This window comes from Rhea pennata, chromosome 3 (genome assembly GCF_028389875.1).
Source record: "Rhea pennata isolate bPtePen1 chromosome 3, bPtePen1.pri, whole genome shotgun sequence".
In the NCBI taxonomy this organism is placed as follows: Eukaryota; Metazoa; Chordata; class Aves; order Rheiformes; family Rheidae; genus Rhea; species Rhea pennata.
The window spans coordinates 62,710,428-62,728,125 of NC_084665.1; the positions used below are offsets into that span (position 1 = coordinate 62,710,428).

Here is a 17,698-nt window from a genome sequence, read left to right on the forward strand (position 1 = left end):
TTGCTGCTTCCTTCTCACCCGCGCAGCCAATCAGCTGCCTATTGCTGTGCTTTAGCAGTGATGCGAGAAATATGATATATTTTTTTCCCTCTCGCGCTTACTCTTTTTTTTTTTGCTCTCCTGGAGAAGTGACTGAGAAGAGAATACGGTTATGTTGCAATGGCTTGCTTCACAGAGCATGTCAATGGATGCAGCTCAGCTGAAAAGAGGATGGTCAGGTGATAATTTGCCTTGGGGAGAATACATCACTTGCATAATATAGAGGGCACACTGTCAGGTGGGCATTCAGGGATCCTGAAATATCATCCAAATAGTGCTGAATAATGCTGAATGTAAAGGGCCTAAATAGATTTCTTTGCCTTGATGGAATAGGGAGTCTTGCTTCTGGTGAAGCATTGACAGGAAGCTCCTGTTTAACCCGCTCTAGCTGCTGCTTTTATACTTTGTGACAGAAACAGGGATATGAGTAAGAATGGTTATTGAGAAACACAAGCATTTGGCAGTTAACTAAGGGAAGAGGATTTTATCTCATCAAAGTCAGCCAAAGCATTAAAGCAATACAGATTTCTTGCAAGTGAAACTAATTGGTTCAGTATTCAGCTGTTATTCTCTAATGATTTGGGGGGAAAGAAATCACTCTAAAAAAAATGCATATGCACTAGTGAGTTTGCATATTGTGGTGTGAGAAGAGGCACTGAATTGTCTACAGTGCAGTATCCTGAATTCGAAAGATTTAATTATCTTTGAATGTAAACAGTTTTGATGCAGTTGATTACTTGTTTCTTTAATGTTGCAGAGGCATATTATTTGAAGAGCAGCTTTTGTCTGGGTTCTGTGAGAAGCGAGTTCTGAATTTACCTCATTATTCTGTCATGCTACCTAGCAAAATAATTGTTTGTTTTTAACAAGCTGGAGTTATGTAACATGAATCATGCATGGCAATATGCTTGCAAGCAGGGGAAAGCAAGATATGCAAAGAAATAACTGCATTCAGCCTTTTGCAGAATAGGATATGACTAGGTTTTGAAATTAAATACTGTGTATTGGTACTTTCAGTTGTACAGGCAAGTTCCAGCTATTCATTATGAGATGTATCTTGAAACAGAGCCTTGAGATGGGAAGGTTTAACAGAGGAGAGAGAATTTGCTCAGCCATGTGCAGTGCTTGGAGGGTGCTGTGTATATGCATGCCAAATCCTTTCTCCTCCCCTCGTTTTCCTCTGGAAAAGCACCGTAAGAAATAAATATAAAGTCTCTTAAGTGGGACTGATTTCAGACATAATAACTTGTTGAGCTAAGATTGCCCCTAGCAATCATTACATAATTCTTTTTTTCTTCCTTTCTGTATTCTCCTATAGGGTCGCTAGCCATGCATGCAGTACGATGGTCCTCTATCTCAAGAGATTTTACAGGCAGTTAATGGAAAAGGGAAAGCAAATGGTTATATGAATGTATTAGAAGAAAAAACAATTTATTTTAAATTAAATTTTTCTTTTATAATTTTTCCATGACAGTTTTCTCAGCTGTTATGCAGTTTTACTCTTCAAAGTCATGCTGAGTTGTTAAGCCTAGGATGACCTTTTGTTTTGGTGGCATAGATAGAAATATTAAAAATATTAGCAAATAAAGGAATGCGAATAATAGCTGTTTAGGAAAGAAATGGTTCAGAACTCTTGAATTTACTTTAAGACTGTCTTCCTCCATCTCATTTTGACCAAATGATTCTATATTTTTTCTTCTGCAAATTTATAGATAAAATAACTAAATTGTGGAGTAGGGTTATTAATTACTTTATTTTGAGATAGTGGTGTTATTAATAACGCAAAAATTAGTGTTGCTGTTTGTGGTCTTTAATACTACTGTATGTGTATATATATACACTGTGGTTGACAATGGCTTAGTACAGGCAATAGTTTGGATGTTGTAATGAGCAACAGTTTCATCTGTAAGCTGCTTCTGTAACTAGCACCATTGGAGAAAATAAGATGAAGAAGCATAGATGAAAACTTGTATGTTCTGACACAGAAGGCCATCCATGTTGCGGCCAAGAGAAGTCAGAAGGGCAATTGTAAAGAAGTGGACGGTGTTGCTGCCCATTGTCCGTGTTCTTTACACAAATGTAGGATTTTTCTCTAGGACCCTCAACGCAACATCTTCAAAAGGAATTTATTCTTCATGAAAATGTGAAAAGAAATTTCAGTCTTTGAAAGTATTTTTCTTTATTATACTGAACTGACTTAGTGTTTAGTCACGTTACTGCTATAGGACCAGAAGCATAGAGCTGGGAATATAAGTAGTGTCACATAAGGACACCTGCATCTTGTATGTAGGGAAGGACCCTTTTCTGAATTTGTGTGGTTGTAACCAAATACACAGTTGATCAAAGGCTTTCTACTTGCTTTGACTCCAATACGCGTTCCTTTCTAACTCTATAGTATTCTTTGGTTAACTAATAGTAATATCCTTTCTGCAACCTTATGGTTTTCTTAGTGCAGCAGAATATTGTGTAGGGACATCATAGTAAATTGCTGAATTTTTTTGTACTGTCAATGATAGCATGGCCACAGCTTTCTGATCTGGTTAATTAGGAGGTCAAGAGCTGAGGCTTGTGCAGCTGGGAGGGTAGGAAGCCCCAAGGGACCTTTCACCCTACCTTTCAGCAGAACCCGAGGGATGGGCATCACTGCAAACCCAGTTTTGCAGCTGCTGGCTGACTCTTCTGCTACTTTGCACCCTCTGTGGGCTGCGTGCCCTTTTACTCATGCCGTATGGTTAAAGCCAGTGCCTGATGGCCTTCACTAGAGGATTAACAGCCACGGGCTGAGTGCTGACGGGATGTGAGCTGCGAACCTGTGGCTCAATGGTGCAGGCAGGGACATGAGCCAAAGTAAACCACCACTGCTGGGCTCTGCACCCAGGAAGAGGGAAGGAGGGCTGTTCTCTGACTGCTATTGGAGGTGTGGGCAGCAAAAGAGAGACTAGCCTTGATTTCTGGTAGAATTTCTGCTGTTGTCGGTGTGATCTGAGTGAGCAAAGTAAGGCAAGCACATGGCTGTTGAATGAAAGAAAATAATTACTGTGAGTGATGGAGATGCATGTGCCAAGAGACTGACAGTAAACTCTTGCATCTGAGGTCTTTGAATAGATTTTCAGAAGTTAATAATCTGGATCATAACATGCTACAGAGAGAGAGATTCCTTGCCTTGAGAGTTGTTGCACATAGTTGTCTCATTTTCCTTGCTTCTTGAAAAAGCGAGTGTATTTGGTCCACTCAAACTCAAGTATCTACAGCTTACTCTAAAAATTAACCCTATTTCTTTATCTATCAAGTTGTTTGCTCGTTACAGCAAAACATGAAATAATTAACAACTCCATTTCACTATTTTTGCAAGTTAAAAAAGGTGAAATTTAATTTGCACTAATTATTTAACTACGTGAGGTGCTCGGCATGAAAATAACTAGGTGCAAATTAAGTTTAAGTAAGTAAAGGAGAAAAATACATTGTTACATTTTCCATATTTAATGTTCTATTTGTATTTTGTTACCAGTCCATCTGTAAGATGAATTCTCTTAGCAAATTGAAGCAACTTTTCAAGAAAAAAATGAATGTACATCTAGGCCAATAAATTAAAAGCAGTTTTAGTCTGAATAGATTAAGATGGAAGAGTCTCCTTATTGTAGGCTTATTTTCTCTTAACTTTACGTTACAGACCTTGGTAAGATCTCACTTAGCAGCCATATAATAGACAGACCTCAGGCCTGTGTTGCTGAAACAAAATTTTTGCCTCACCAGAGCTAATGTGCATGTGTGACATCCACCCCAAGGTAATACTTAATTTCCTGTAACACATAACCAGAGAGGTACATAGACTTAGTCTTAGTTCCTTGCCACAGGAATGATTTTAGTTTGGGGAGCGTTTGTGTAGTTCCTGCAGGTGCTTGTGCAGTCCTGCTATCCTACAACCTGTTCCACATAAACAAGTATCTGCTTGGGGATAGAGATCATGACTTACAATGGTTCTGCTCCTTTTTGGGACAGAGAAGCAAAAGCTTTTGCACAGAGGTAGACAAGAGTAGCCATGCAGATGGGCCAAATGCACTATCAGTTTACCAGGGGGAGTTCAGCACTGTGGTGGAATGGCCATGTACTGGTGTTTCCAAAGAAACACATACCAACACACTTCTGTATTTTAGAGAACTTTGTTTCATTATCCAAAAATATGTTTGTTCTCTTTCTTTTACCTCAGCTGACCTTGGATTTGAACCTTTCCAAACTTTGGAGATATTTGTAACTAGACTTTGCTTTGTGAATAGAATTTGTTTTTTAAGTACACCGTGAAAGATTTGGTTTATCTGCGTGATGCATGCTCGCTTGAGCAGTTGCTTTCCACAGTGCAGTGCTTGTAGATTAAAACTCTTTCTGTGGTGGCTGTGCCAACTGAATTCATTCTTCAGCAGTTCAGTTTTTCTAGTGTACTGCAATAAGATGCCTAGTTGTATTAGTGAGAAAGGAAACTTCATTCTCCGCTAAAGTATCATTCTTGTAGATATGAAATGGTTATGACAATTTTTTAAAACCATTTTTTTATAAAAACTAGAATAACACTCCCTGCTTCAAGGTACATCTTGTTTCACCCGTAATGCTGGTTTTAATTTATGTGATTTGCACTTGGAATTTGACCATCTCACATTGATGCTAGAAATTAGTCTCATATGCACAGAATATACATTTTAGTTTATTCTGTCTTGTTTTACTGTCTGTAATGTGTGATCACACAAGCTCAACAGTATACTGCTGTTACAACATATTTAGTGTAATTCTCCACCTAAGGAAGTGTGGTCTAGTGACTAGAAGAGTAGGCAGGGACTAAGTACCGGTGCAATTCCTGGTTCTGCTACGCACTTTGTGAGTTTAAGTTAAGATTTACACCATCTTTCGCTGATATTCATGTGACAGACATTCATAAATACAAGTTGGGCACTGAAGTGCCTTTATGCCATATTTATGTCTGTTCCCCATCTATAAATAGAGATTACAGTACTTTCTTACCTTGCAGGGATGTCATGCAGACTGTTGTTGTATTCTGCTATTGATCTACAGAGAGCCCGTAGGAGTTTTATGCTGAAATTTATTGCATGTTTTGAATCATAATTCTCCTTAAATCAACAACAACAAAAAAAGTCACCCTTCTCTGAGTGGTCAATAATTATATACTTTGAGCAGACTGCTGCTGTTAAAGATCATACAAGTCAGGCTGCACACTCTGTTTCAGAGTCCAGTTCTGTCTCCTTTATTTAAAAGTGAAAAAGGCCTGATGAAGATACAGTCAGAAGCTACGACATTAGAGAAGGGCAACAGCCCTGGATCCAGATGTTAAACTGCAGAAGAAGAAAGGGTAAATTTTCCTCCCAGTCAAACTAGTAAAATTCAAGGTGGAAATCTGGAATATAAGACATTGTATTATGGTGAATGTCAGAGTGGACAACAGCTTTGAGGGGTGGAGGGGGAAGAGATTTCTGCTGTTGAAAACATGCATATGGGCAAAGCAGAATATGCTAGTTTTTACTCTTTTTTTTTTTCATGAAATTTTCATATTAAAGTATGTGGGTGATTTAAAGGGTAACTGACCTGAACAAAATCTTGTTTAAAACAGCTATTGGGAACACTAGAAAATATTTTCAAGTTTACAGGATGTACCATTGCTTCGTAAACCTGCAAAGTATTTGTGCAGACTCTCTCAAAGCCCTATCTGGGAGACTATGTGATAAATCTCCTATAGGTGTGATCCAGCACTGCTCCATGGACTTTCATAAAGCTATGCTGATTTAAACCAGATGATGATCTGTCCCTGTGTGTGTGAAGAGAGGATGGTTTTTTTGTTCTCCATCCTGCTTCAGGACGTTGCAACTGAGTATAACGCTATAAAATATCAGTTAGAGAATTAAAATTGCTGTGATGGGAGTGTTTAAAAGTTTCACAAATCAAGCCAGTTCAAAATTGTGAAACTAACCTTTACTAACTAACCTTTTAAAATTCATTTAAAATTAGCTTTTTAAAAATCATTTATTAGCAGCACAGATTTCTAACTGATGGTCAATTCTTACACAACAATCATCATTACATACACAGAACTCTTAGTCTTTAATAATGATATTCTAAATAGTTGAGAGTACATAATGCATGGAGCTGGTGCCATGTAGGCTGCACTGAGGGATGCGATTCTTGGTGTTTCTCAGTTGCTGAGGTTAAGGCAATCAAGCCTGAGAGCTCATTGGTGAGAGAGGTCAGATGAGAAGTGGGTTTGTCTTTTCTTCTACAATTTTCATCATTTTTTCTGATGTTTTTATGCTCTTCCTCCCTTCCAGAAAAGAGGTCTCCTCTGCTGTTGATACTGCTTATCTGGTTTTCTTTTGTTTTGCCAGTCATCTTTCTTGTGTATTTGGGACTGCCTAATTCCAGTCCTTTCTGGCACCTATTGTTTCTTGGATGCCTCCTGCATGCAACTGCACCCGTCTTTCTTTGCCAGTTTAGTGAATGCATTGCTCACATACTTACGTGAAGTTGTGTCTGGCTGTGCCCTCCCAGTGTTACAAAATACTTGCATACTACTATTAGTTGTACTATTTTATGCATTTATAGTCAGGTTCAGGAAAGCTAATATTAACTGTTCCCTGATTAATACATTTATAATCTACGGGTGTCAGAGGTCTCTGCCTTGGCCACAAGGATGATGTTAGCTAAGTTAGTTGTTCTTGCAACACAAAATCTGTAGACCTAAAATGATGCTCAGTGATGTGATTTTTCAAAGATAAGAGAGTGAAATGGACATTAAAAGATAACTATTGTTTCTGAAAAGAAATCACGACCTTCAGAATGACAGTTGGTGGCTGAATTAGAAGAGGAAATTTATTGTGAATACTTAGAGTTAAAACACTCTTTAGGGGTTTTAGACACTCCAGAGCATTGTCAGTGATCAGTGTGGGATTTGGGGCCTAAAATATACAAGAGGGAAAATGATAACCTTGAAATTCATACTGTGTTTGATCAGGCATCTGTTCAAGCTGGTCCTTGAGCTAGTTCAAGTTGGAGGACAATAATCTTTCCTCTCTTTATTCACTAGAGTGAAAAGAGGTGGAATAAACTGAAGAGATGAAATTGAATACAGATACATCAAAATACAGTGCAGAAAAGTCAAAGAAAACTGCATCTAGCTTCCTTCTTTTATTTACTCTTTCCATGGAATCCTTGTGCAACTAATCCTGGAAACAAAAAGAATTTAACCCTTGTTAACAAATGAACAGAGTTTGAAGTATTCTGCTCTACCTTATTATTATTATTTTTTTAAGCACTAGATGTTGTTTTACTGATAGAATATTCTAAAACATATAGTCATTTACTATATCAAAATTCAATTGTCAGGAATCACAGATATTCTTGTCTTACTTTTTTGGCCTCATCTTTACCTTTGCGGAGGCATAAGGTTAAAATTAATTACTTATTTTTGTATATGCATTTAATGTTTTAAGACAAATTGTCTGTCTGTTTCTGTTGGGGAAGATAAAGAGTTAGACCTTTGAGAATATGAATGCCACCTTGAATTTCTTAGATTGTTCATATCAATACTCTGAAATGACCTCCCTAAGTCCCTAAGCTTGTTTTTTTTTTTTTTATATATAATTCTTCCTATTTAGGTCTTAAATGGCAAGCAAAGAAAAAAAAAGTGAAAGATCATAACAAATGGAAAATTTGCTATGATAGCTGGAAAACAAACTACAGCCCTAATGAGAAAAGAAGCCCATATTGGGCCAAGCATGCCAGAAATACCTGCAGCTTGCTTAGCAAAACTTCCCAGTGAACTTCAAATTTCAGGCAGCTTCCTAAGTTGTATTGGAATCACTGGGCCCTACATATGCACTTGAAATCAAGTATATGCGTATGTACTTTGTGAATAGAGCTGGATTGTTGAGCTGGAGCCAGAATGGGGAATTTTGGGACTCCTGCTGTTCTGCTTGTAGTATTTTGCAGTAGAGTTTAAGGTTTAGAATGACACCAACTGGATCCACAGAACAATCTGCTCCCGTTCCTGTGAATTCCAAATTTTCTGTCTCACATGCAAAGTTGTACCAAGATCTGAATTTAAAAACCCATCTGTTATATCAATAGGAATAAAAATTCCAGACTTCTAAAATATTCTAGTTACCCGTTCCATACTGCTGTCACCTGTCTTTCAACTGCAAGCCATTTCTTATAGTTGCACTTTCTTCTAGCTGCTCAAAATATTTCCTCCCACCAATGAAACTTCTTGTTGCCTATACTGCAATACTGGAACCACAGTAGTAGAAACTGGTAGTGGAAAGAAATAATTGCTTTCAAAATAAGATGCTTTTGATAGTAAAAAAATGAATAAATTGCTTTTATAATTAATATAATGTAATATAATAGCTTTTTCTTACCAAGTGTGTGAAATGGTATTAATGTTTAATGGAAAAGTTTTCTTCATATTTTTCACTAAAATGTTAATATTTTTGAAGTCCCATCAATGTCTGTATGTTTTAATACAATTTTTGTGCCATACAACTATGTTATTTGTAACACAAAATATTTATCTGATGTATCCTATAATAGCAAATTTTTGTTGTTTATTAATTTTTACGGCAAAATAAGATTATAATTCCAGTGCTGCTGATTATAATTCACCTGCTGCTGATCCCATTTTTGTGTTGCAGTGGTGGTAACACAACCTTCACACATTTCTTGACAGATAAACTGTCAAGAGCAGTTAAATTGATCAATCATGTTTGTTTTATTCTTATCTTTTAGTAAAACAGTCAAGTTTGGCCAGAACTAGAGAGATGATACTGTATCATTTCAGATTTGCATGATTTTCCTTGTAACTGTAATGGGTGTTCACATATAAATGCACACATACGTATAACATAAACATATCTATAAACACACCTATAACATATAAAAGTAGAGGACTGGTTATGTTTTCTACAGCTTCATGGATTTTCTCCCAACATTCTTAAAGCAGTAGCTTCTCATTGAAGGCCTCAGGATTTTTCAAATATTGGCCTGCGTCCTTCTTGGAAAATTTCATGGGAAGTATTCAGGACAAGAGAGGTTTGTAGCATATTCCCTTACTAAACATAGAGGTGATAGAGATCACAAAACTCTGAACACTGTCGTGCCCATGAGATGTTCTTGGTTGATTCCTGTCTGTATTCCTCGCCAATCTGTGTAAAGATTTGTGCTCAGTTTTAAAGCAGAACCTGTGTTAGCAGGTGATCAGTCTTGTTCAGTTCTTCCCAAATATGAAGGACACACAAGTCTTCACCAGATGTACCCAAATATCTGCAAAGTAGCTCATTTTACTGAGACTTCTGTTTCTGCTACCTAGTAATAGAGCCTTATCTCAATCTGTCTTCAATGACTTAGTTTTTTTCAAGGATTCCCTTGAAAGGTATCTATGGTCCCTCTCATAAAACCACCCTGAGAACATTCCCTGAGGGAGTGTTTGACAGAAGCTATTTCTTAATAGGTTAGTGTATGGCCAGGGAGGATCCCTATCTGTTTCCATTCTCATATTCCTAATCTTACTGAGGGTCTTGTCACGGAGGTGGGTCATGCAGAGGAGCATCTTGGTATGGAAGGGTCCTCCCAACGTACCAAGACAAAGGAAAAGATTTGGGCCAGGGATAATCCCACAGAGAGTGAATGATAGATTTCAGACTTCAGCTAGGGAATACCTATCTCCTGAATTTAAATGGTGAGGTCAAAGCACAGTGCTGTTTTCCTCTGTTGATCTGGACATTAAACATAGCTGAAAGTATTTCAGTTTCAGATAAGTATTTGATAAGACCTCTCTTGCAATATTGCTGAAATAAAGGAGATACGTGTAGGAAAAAAAACATTGGTAGAAATAGTGGATGAAAAAGACATATGGCAGATCCCTAACGTGAAGATATAATTAAAATAAAGCCATGGATTTCTAATACTATAATATGCTGTCTGAAATGTTTACTTGATACTTTCAAAGGATCCTAGAAGCACCATGGACATTTCTGTTACCAAATTTCAGTCCCTAACATTTGTGGGTAGAAAATGCAAGACATCAAGCATTTTCACATTTTTTTCATGGTGAAATTATTTTTAGAAAAAGGCCATATATATTATTTATTCATTTATACTTATCATGTAAAGAATTTAAAGTTTAATGTATGAATGGGTTAATGCTTTTAAATATATGATAAGTTTTGAGTAGGCTGTTTGTAGAAAATAAACTGCTGTCTGCAATAGCAGACTTTTGCAGTTACACAGTAATAACATCAGATTCAGAATTTGGCAATGCCCTACTTCAGGGGACCCAAAGGGATGTGTGGAGGGCTGGGTACTGACCTTCCGTGGCTCTGAAGCAGCAGCAAGTCAGGCAGAAAAGCTGACAGGGAGAACTTCAAAAATAATAATAGCCAGGATATATCAGCACAGTCAGTGCTTTAATATTTCTCATCATCTACATTCAAAATTCAGGTCAAAGATGAAAGAATACTGGGACAGAAGGTCAGCAGGACATGGTAGCGAAGCAACAGTGCATGTTCTCCACTTGTGAACTTCAGTACTGCATCCATGCCAGATGCTCTAGAAGACACCCCCAACTGTTTTGTACACAGCATCATGAACCCAGCTTTGCTATAACCACCTATCTTTTGAATGCAGTGTTGTGTTTGTGCTGTTGTATTCTTAAGCAGGAGGAGACAAAGGACTAATCCTTGATCTGAAGGCCAAGTGGCACTGGCTAGCTCACATCCATGAGGCTAAGGTAGCTTCTTTGCTGCAGATTTGTCTTGGGGAGAGCCAGTTGGAGCAGTCCAAAACACAGCCAGAGAACAAGCTGTCAAGTACTATATTCCAGTGCTCAAACTTGCTTCCTCTCCCTCTTTTATTTAGCAGTATGAACACACCTGTAGGTGTTTAGTTAGTTGTGAACTTCAGCTTTTAGCATCTATTACATCTATTTTCACTTTGTGTTCTGTGGTGTCTTGAGAATTGACATTGTAGTTTTTTCCTTTAATGAGGACACTAATAGGCGCTCTGTTGTTTACTTGAGCACAAGTAGGAATTTGAAGGAACTTGCAGAAAATCAGTACTTCTGAGATTGCTACCTCTTTTTCTTAATTTCTTTATGGAAGTTAGGGGAAGACAAACACACACAGGCGTGACATGACACACGCAGTGAGATTGCAGGTCTTTTTTACTTAGGAAACCAGGCTACAAAAGAGATCTTGAGAGGAAAGCAGCATTTGTTCCTTTGAGAATACTTTCTGGATAAGAAGCTGTGTGAAAATGCTAAGATGTTGGAACTGTGTGATGCCAGTGATTTATTATTATGATTATTATTTGTTTGATGGTAATGTCTGAAGGATTCTATGAAGATCCTCATGTTTATGTCTGTAGAGACAGTGAATGCCACAAAGATTTTACAATCTAAATATCTGATAGGTGAAGAGAGGAAAGAAATGTTATCTCAGGAACCAAAACCAGATACAGATTAAGGGATGCCCACAGTCAGATATGAAACCATATGACAGTTAAGAGTTGAGAAAAAGGCACAAGTCCTATAAGCTGGTAGCGCTCCCAGCACCATGTATTGTTTAGCAGTGTAGAGTTTGTTCTTGTGGTACTGTCTGATCTGTAAGTTCCATGTTAAACATTCGGTGAACTTCTTCCAGTGAAGCTCTTCACCTACTTAGGTATCTTGGTGTCCTAAATTTGTATGTTTTATGCTGAAGTTTAAAGATGCCTCGTGACATAAATGCATTGAATTTTTTTTGGGGGGGATCATCGAATAATATCAGATGCAGGTATTTTAAAAAAATGCTACTGTCGTGCAAAAGTGAATTTCTTGTTTCTTTGTCTTGCTAACATATTCAGAGCACTTGAAAGGAAGTTATGGAATAAGGAGATTTCTACCCTAGCAGGGTAGTATCCTGTGCTTTAGTTAGGTCATGTCAGGCCATTGTTTTGCTTTTCTTATCTTAAAAATCTTGTGTCTTTATTTGTGCTCAGCTGTGGACTTGAGTTTCCTGTAAGAGAGTGAAATAATTAAGAATTTATACTACAATATCATATGTTCTCTGTTTGTAATTAGGTTTGTTTAGTTGAAGGCAGTTCTTATCTCTAGTTAAATGTGGTAATAGGTGGCATGTATACATAACAGTATTAAATAATACTGTGTATCTGTGGTTTTCTGTATAGCTGCAAAGAAATATAATTATTCTGTCTATATAATATACATATATTTGTGTGTATATATATTATATGATTTATAAATAAATAAATATATATTTATGAAAAAACAGGAAATCTGAGACAGTCAAGGTCACCCATCAAATGGCTAGCAAAACTAGGGTTTCTTGATCTCTGCCAGTTTTTAGCCTTAACTATGAGCTAAAGTTTTCAGTGGCTTTGTCTCTGCTAGTAGAGGTGTGGTACACAGCTGTAGGGTATGAGAAAGGCACATTTAATTTACTGGTCTAGAGGCACCCAGTAGGGCCCACTGCGATTCAGAGAGACCTGGACAGGCTGGAGAGTTGGGCAGAGAGGAACCTCATGAGGTTCAACAAGGGCAGGTGCAGAGTCCTGCACCTAGGGAGGAATAACCCTAGGCACCAGTACAAGCTGGGGGCTGACCTGCTGGAGAGCAGCTCTGCAGAGAAGGACCTGGGAGTGCTCGTGGATGACAGGTTGACCGTGAGCCAGCAATGTGCCCTTGCAGCCAAGAAGGCCAATGGTCTCCTGGGGTGCATTAGGAAGAGTGTTGCCAGCAGGTGGAGGGAGGTGATCCTGTGCCTCTACTCAGCCCTGGTGAGGCCTCATCTTGAGTAGTGCGTCCAGTTCTGGGCTCCCCAGGACAATAGAGACATGGAGCTACTGGAGAGAGTCCAGCACAGGGCTACAAAGATGATCAGAGGGCTGGAGCACCTGCCCTATGAGGAACGGCTGCAAGAGCTGGGCCTCCTCAGCCTGGGGAAGAGAAGACTGAGGGGGGGGTCTTATCAATGTTTATAAGTACCTGAAGGGAGGGTGTCAAGGGGACGGGGACAAACTCTTTTCAGTTGTCCCGTGTGACAGGACAAGAGGCAATGGGCAGAAATCGAAGCCCAGGAAGCCCAGGACTGTGAGGGGGAATTTCTTCCCTGTGAGAGTGACAGAGCACTGGACCAGGTTGCCCAGAGAGGTTGTGGAGTCTCCTTCTCTGGAGCTCTTCAAGGCCCACCTGGATGCAATCCTGTCTACCATGCTCTAGATGACCCTGCTTGAGCAGGGAGGTTGGACTAGATGATCTCCAGAGGTCCCTTCAAACCTTACTGATCCTATGATTCTATGATTCTGTGCAGTTAGGTGTGCAGGATGGTTTATCAGAATAAGAAGCCATTATAGTAGACTCATGTAGTGACGAAGAAGGGCATGTGCTGTGTTGAATTTGATCTTAAAATCAATCTATGAACTGCTGTGCAAGGTAACAAAGCCTAAATATGGTGCTGGTGAGAAGAGTAAGGGGAAGAAGGCTGCTGCTAGCCTAAATCAAGAGTTCAGATTGCTGTGCAGTTTTGTGACATCATGGAGGAGCAAATCCCTGTTGATAGTTGCTGAAGGAATTGCCAAAGCCTCTCTACCTCACCTGGCAGATGTGGTCTAGTCCTGGAGTGACAGAGCTGAGATGTTAATGTAAGTGATGTGAGCAATAGCCTCCACGGTTACTGCCTGGGATGCATGTACCTGCTTTGCAAATAAGTGGAATTTCCATCAGAATTTTTAGTGCTGACTGTGAGACACTTTCACAAGAACTAAATTTATCATTAAATAGAAGGAAGTATGAGAAAGTGAGGCTCGTTAAGTTTTATAGTCATGGTACTCTTGCTTTTAAATTTGTTACTGCATTTCCTCCAAGTCTTCCTTAGGGAAACACTTAACTTGATTTCCTATGAATTTTATCATTGATTCTTCAATTGTCATTATCTGCCTCGAGATTATGGCCACAGCTTCTGTCTACTTTATTCTCCATCAGCCACTGTCACTCTGCTCATGGGCTACCCTGTGCCTGGGAGTCCCTTAGTTTCCATACTGTGTAAAGAAGAAGGCAGAAGTCTTGATAGATCCTGGGAGGGAAGCAGAGGTGGGTATGGGTGACTGCGTAAAACGGACAACAGGTGCTCAGCAGGGAGCAGATCTGGCAGTCCACCAAATTAGCACATAAAGCACCTCCTGCAAAGACCTAGTTTTTCCCAGCTAAGGGGCAACATACTCTCATGCAAAGAGCAGTAAATAATTTGCATTTAGTGTATTGCATTCTTTCCAGGGGTCAGCTCTGACTGGGAGAAAATGGAGAAGCAACTTCTGGCGGAGTTTATACTGGGGCTATCTTTTTCATGCAAGTGGCAGCACCAGAAAAGAGATTAAGCTGCACAGCCAATTGAATAAACGTGCAGAATCTAAAACTCACACTGCAGGTTGATCCATCACACACCATCCTTTTATAGTGCAAGATGAAATGTCCAGCACCACCTTCAAGCAGCCCTCAGCAGACTCGCTATTGCATTCTGTCTAAATGCACTTTAGTAATATCATCTTGAAAAATATGATTTTACCTTCCACTTACCCTTGTGGAGACAGCTTGTCAGAGCAAACATGGTACTGCAAACTTATCCTGTTTAATGTCAGGTAATTAAATTCATTTTTGAATATGGTACTAAACCAATTTAATTTTGTCTTTCAGAGCCTGCAGAAACGATTGAGACTCTGGGATGGGTTTCTGTCTCTGATTAGTGATCAAATCTTTATGTGCTTAGAATGACTCTATGTCTTTCATTTTCTGCATGTCTCTCACCTTTACTTGTGATATTAGGGAACTGAGTGTTTTTCCCCACACTTTCATAGCCCCAACATGTACTGTCACATTTGACAACTTGCTCCATTTAATGACTTTTGTTTTCTGAAATGAGAGTTTGATTACAGTTGCTGACACGTAAGCTAGGTAGGCATAGAATATATTTTGAAATATTCCTGATCTTAAATCTTGGTTTGGGAGGTTGTTTTTCCCAAAATGTTGCTCTTGGCAGGATAGGTATGTGGGTGACCTTCTAGCATTGAGCTAATATACCAGTCTCCAGATGATCATCTACATCACAGACCGAATGCAACAGCCTCCAGTAATGTTTACTGTCTGTCTCAATATATTTTGTGATCACTGACATTCACAAAAATGAGGTGCAAAATTAGAAAAAAGACAAGAAGAAAGAAAAGTCAGAGCAAGGAAAAGTCAGAGCAAGTCAGAGTATGAAGAACAATAGACTTGATTAATTAAGTAGTACTGATGGAGTACAGAGACAATCTGATGATTTTTTGATTTTAAATGCCTCTCAGAGCAGGTTATCAAAGAAAGCCCAATAAAATCTGTTTTTTTTCTTGGGAATTTTCATGCATCATTTTTTTGTACTGCTCTGGCATGCCCCTCATTCCACTTGTGCCCCTTTGTGCCAGGGAATATCTCTGATCATTTTAATGCTCTGATGCTTTGGAACGTGAGATACTTCTGTATCGCAGTGGAACTTTCTGACTGAGTTTACCCTGTGTTTGTAGCTTAGTTTTCTTTCTCCCCTCCTTCTTCTCTTTCCCTTTTCTACCTTCCAGCTTGTTGATGCTGTTTATTTGCGGTAGGGCTCTACAAATGTAGAACTGACTTGCTGTTAGCAGCAATGTAACTCCCAATTACTGGGAAACAACTATTTCTGTTTATTTCAGAATATAGCTGAAATGTATTTGGGAACATGTTTTGAAAAGAAGCTTGTTTTGTTGCTGCATGCACTGAACTGTCCAGAAAAGAGGTTGTCAGTATGCATGGATGTCAATCTGGCATATTTTACAGGCAGTAGGTTCATCCGTTTTTTATGTTACATAGTAAAGTATACAGGTACTATCATGTCTTTAATGGGGTTTCTGATGTCAGAAAGAACTAAATACGAGCTTTCTCACCTTTACGGAAATAACATTTCAGTTCTCACACAGAAAGACAAATGGCAGAAAAACAAAACTTGCGATTGTAATTCTGCTTTTAATTAATTAACTACCTTGTGAAGAAAGAAGCTTTTTTTTTCCCAATTAAATTAATGTACTTTCAGGTCATTATTACATCTTTCTCTTCATGTTAAAATATATTTTTCTGCAAGGTTATTCATAGCATTTTTTTGAAATCATAAGCTACAGATACTTTAAAATTTTTGATAAAATATATGCATTTGTGCTGGTTTTTAGGCTTACAGTCAGATTTTTGATAAACAATTCAGTGCCTGTATCTCACCATTTTAGTTTTAGATAATTTGTCCGTTTTATAAGTCCTTAGTCATTTTTTAAATGAGCAAATTACATTTATTTATGATGTAGAGAGAAATCAGAGAAATAAGAACTGAAACTTTGCTAAGTCCTAGAGCATGTCAGTGACTTACAGGCATCTTCTAAATACCCATATTTGTAAGACTTCTTTAGCTTTATTGGTGTTAATATACTGTATGCATTAATGTGAATATTTATAAAGCAAAAGACTGCAGTAATGCAAATATTTATAATACAGAAGCCTGCATATTTTCTTCTTCAGTGCTTTGCTTTATTATAAGAAAGGACTTCTTTGGGGGGAAGAGAGTAACTTCTCTGTAGTATGTTATATATAGATACGTTTTAGCATTGTTCTAAGACCAGTGCAGTTAGTTTTAAGAAGTGATTGCACACCTACCTTACTGTAACCTGACAGCGAGAAATATGTTTCAACTTCATTTAATTTTTCTAGCTGTTCCTCATGTTTGCATTTCCTTAAAAGTGCAAATATATTGCTTGTTAAAGCTAGGTTCTTAATTGATGACACTGGAGGTTAGCTCTTGCCCAAGCTGTATATTTTCTATGGCTAGATAGTGCTATGTACATTTTGTTAGAATTCTGTTTTTCTGCAGAGACTGAAAGAGAAGTTTTATGTGCCAAGTCCCTAGTGTATTCCTCTCTACACTAGATATTTCCATAGTTCCCAGGACAACTTGCTTACAGGTCTCCTATATAGTTTACAGATTTCATGAAGGCTTCCAAGGTTCTACTTTACCTAGAAAAACCTTTCTTTTGCTTTAGAAGAGTTTCTTCTAAGACATATTTTCTGTGTGTATTTTCAGAACTTTCCTGTTTCTCAGTGAAAGAAAGATATCAGGCAGTATCTACCAGAAAGATCTTTGTAAAGCTCTTGAAAGTTACTTGCAAGTAGTTCTGTCTACTCTCAGCAGTTGCTCCTTAGTCCCTCCCTCTCCACCAGAAGTGGTTTGTTTTGAGTGATGTTGGCATGCTCCTACATGGTCTCTGAGGTCCTTCCATCTCGACTGTGAGTAGCAAGGCAGGAACTGAGGAAAATGGGGTATGGCTAGCAGCCTTGAAAATCTGGACCATGGCTTTGACTTGGCTGAAGAGGAGAATTAAGAATCACAGAAAAGAATCTGGGCAAAAGGGTCAAAAGATAATTAAATAGAGACTTCCAAACTCATTTCATACAGGAAATTGAACAGTACAAAGACAGTAATAGCTTTTGACTGCTACCAACCTGAATTAGTTTTGAACTAATTCACTAGAGATGAAAGACTGCATTTCATTTGATTCTGTGTGTTGTGAT

The 17,698-nt window shown here is 38.4% G+C and overlaps 1 protein-coding gene across 5 annotated transcripts in view; it reads left to right on the forward strand.

Moving 5' to 3' along the window:
- The window catches only part of HIVEP2 (HIVEP zinc finger 2), a 151,581-nt gene that overhangs the window by 19,304 nt on the left and 114,579 nt on the right, over window positions 1-17,698 (forward strand). The window contains exon 1 of one of the 5 annotated variants that reach the window (XM_062572449.1): window positions 218-277. The exons of the other annotated variants lie outside the window; for them this stretch is intronic. The gene's annotated coding sequence lies outside the window, so the exon portion shown is untranslated. Of the gene's footprint in view, window positions 1-217; window positions 278-17,698 lie in introns of those variants that run through there. 5 annotated transcript variants of the gene reach the window in all.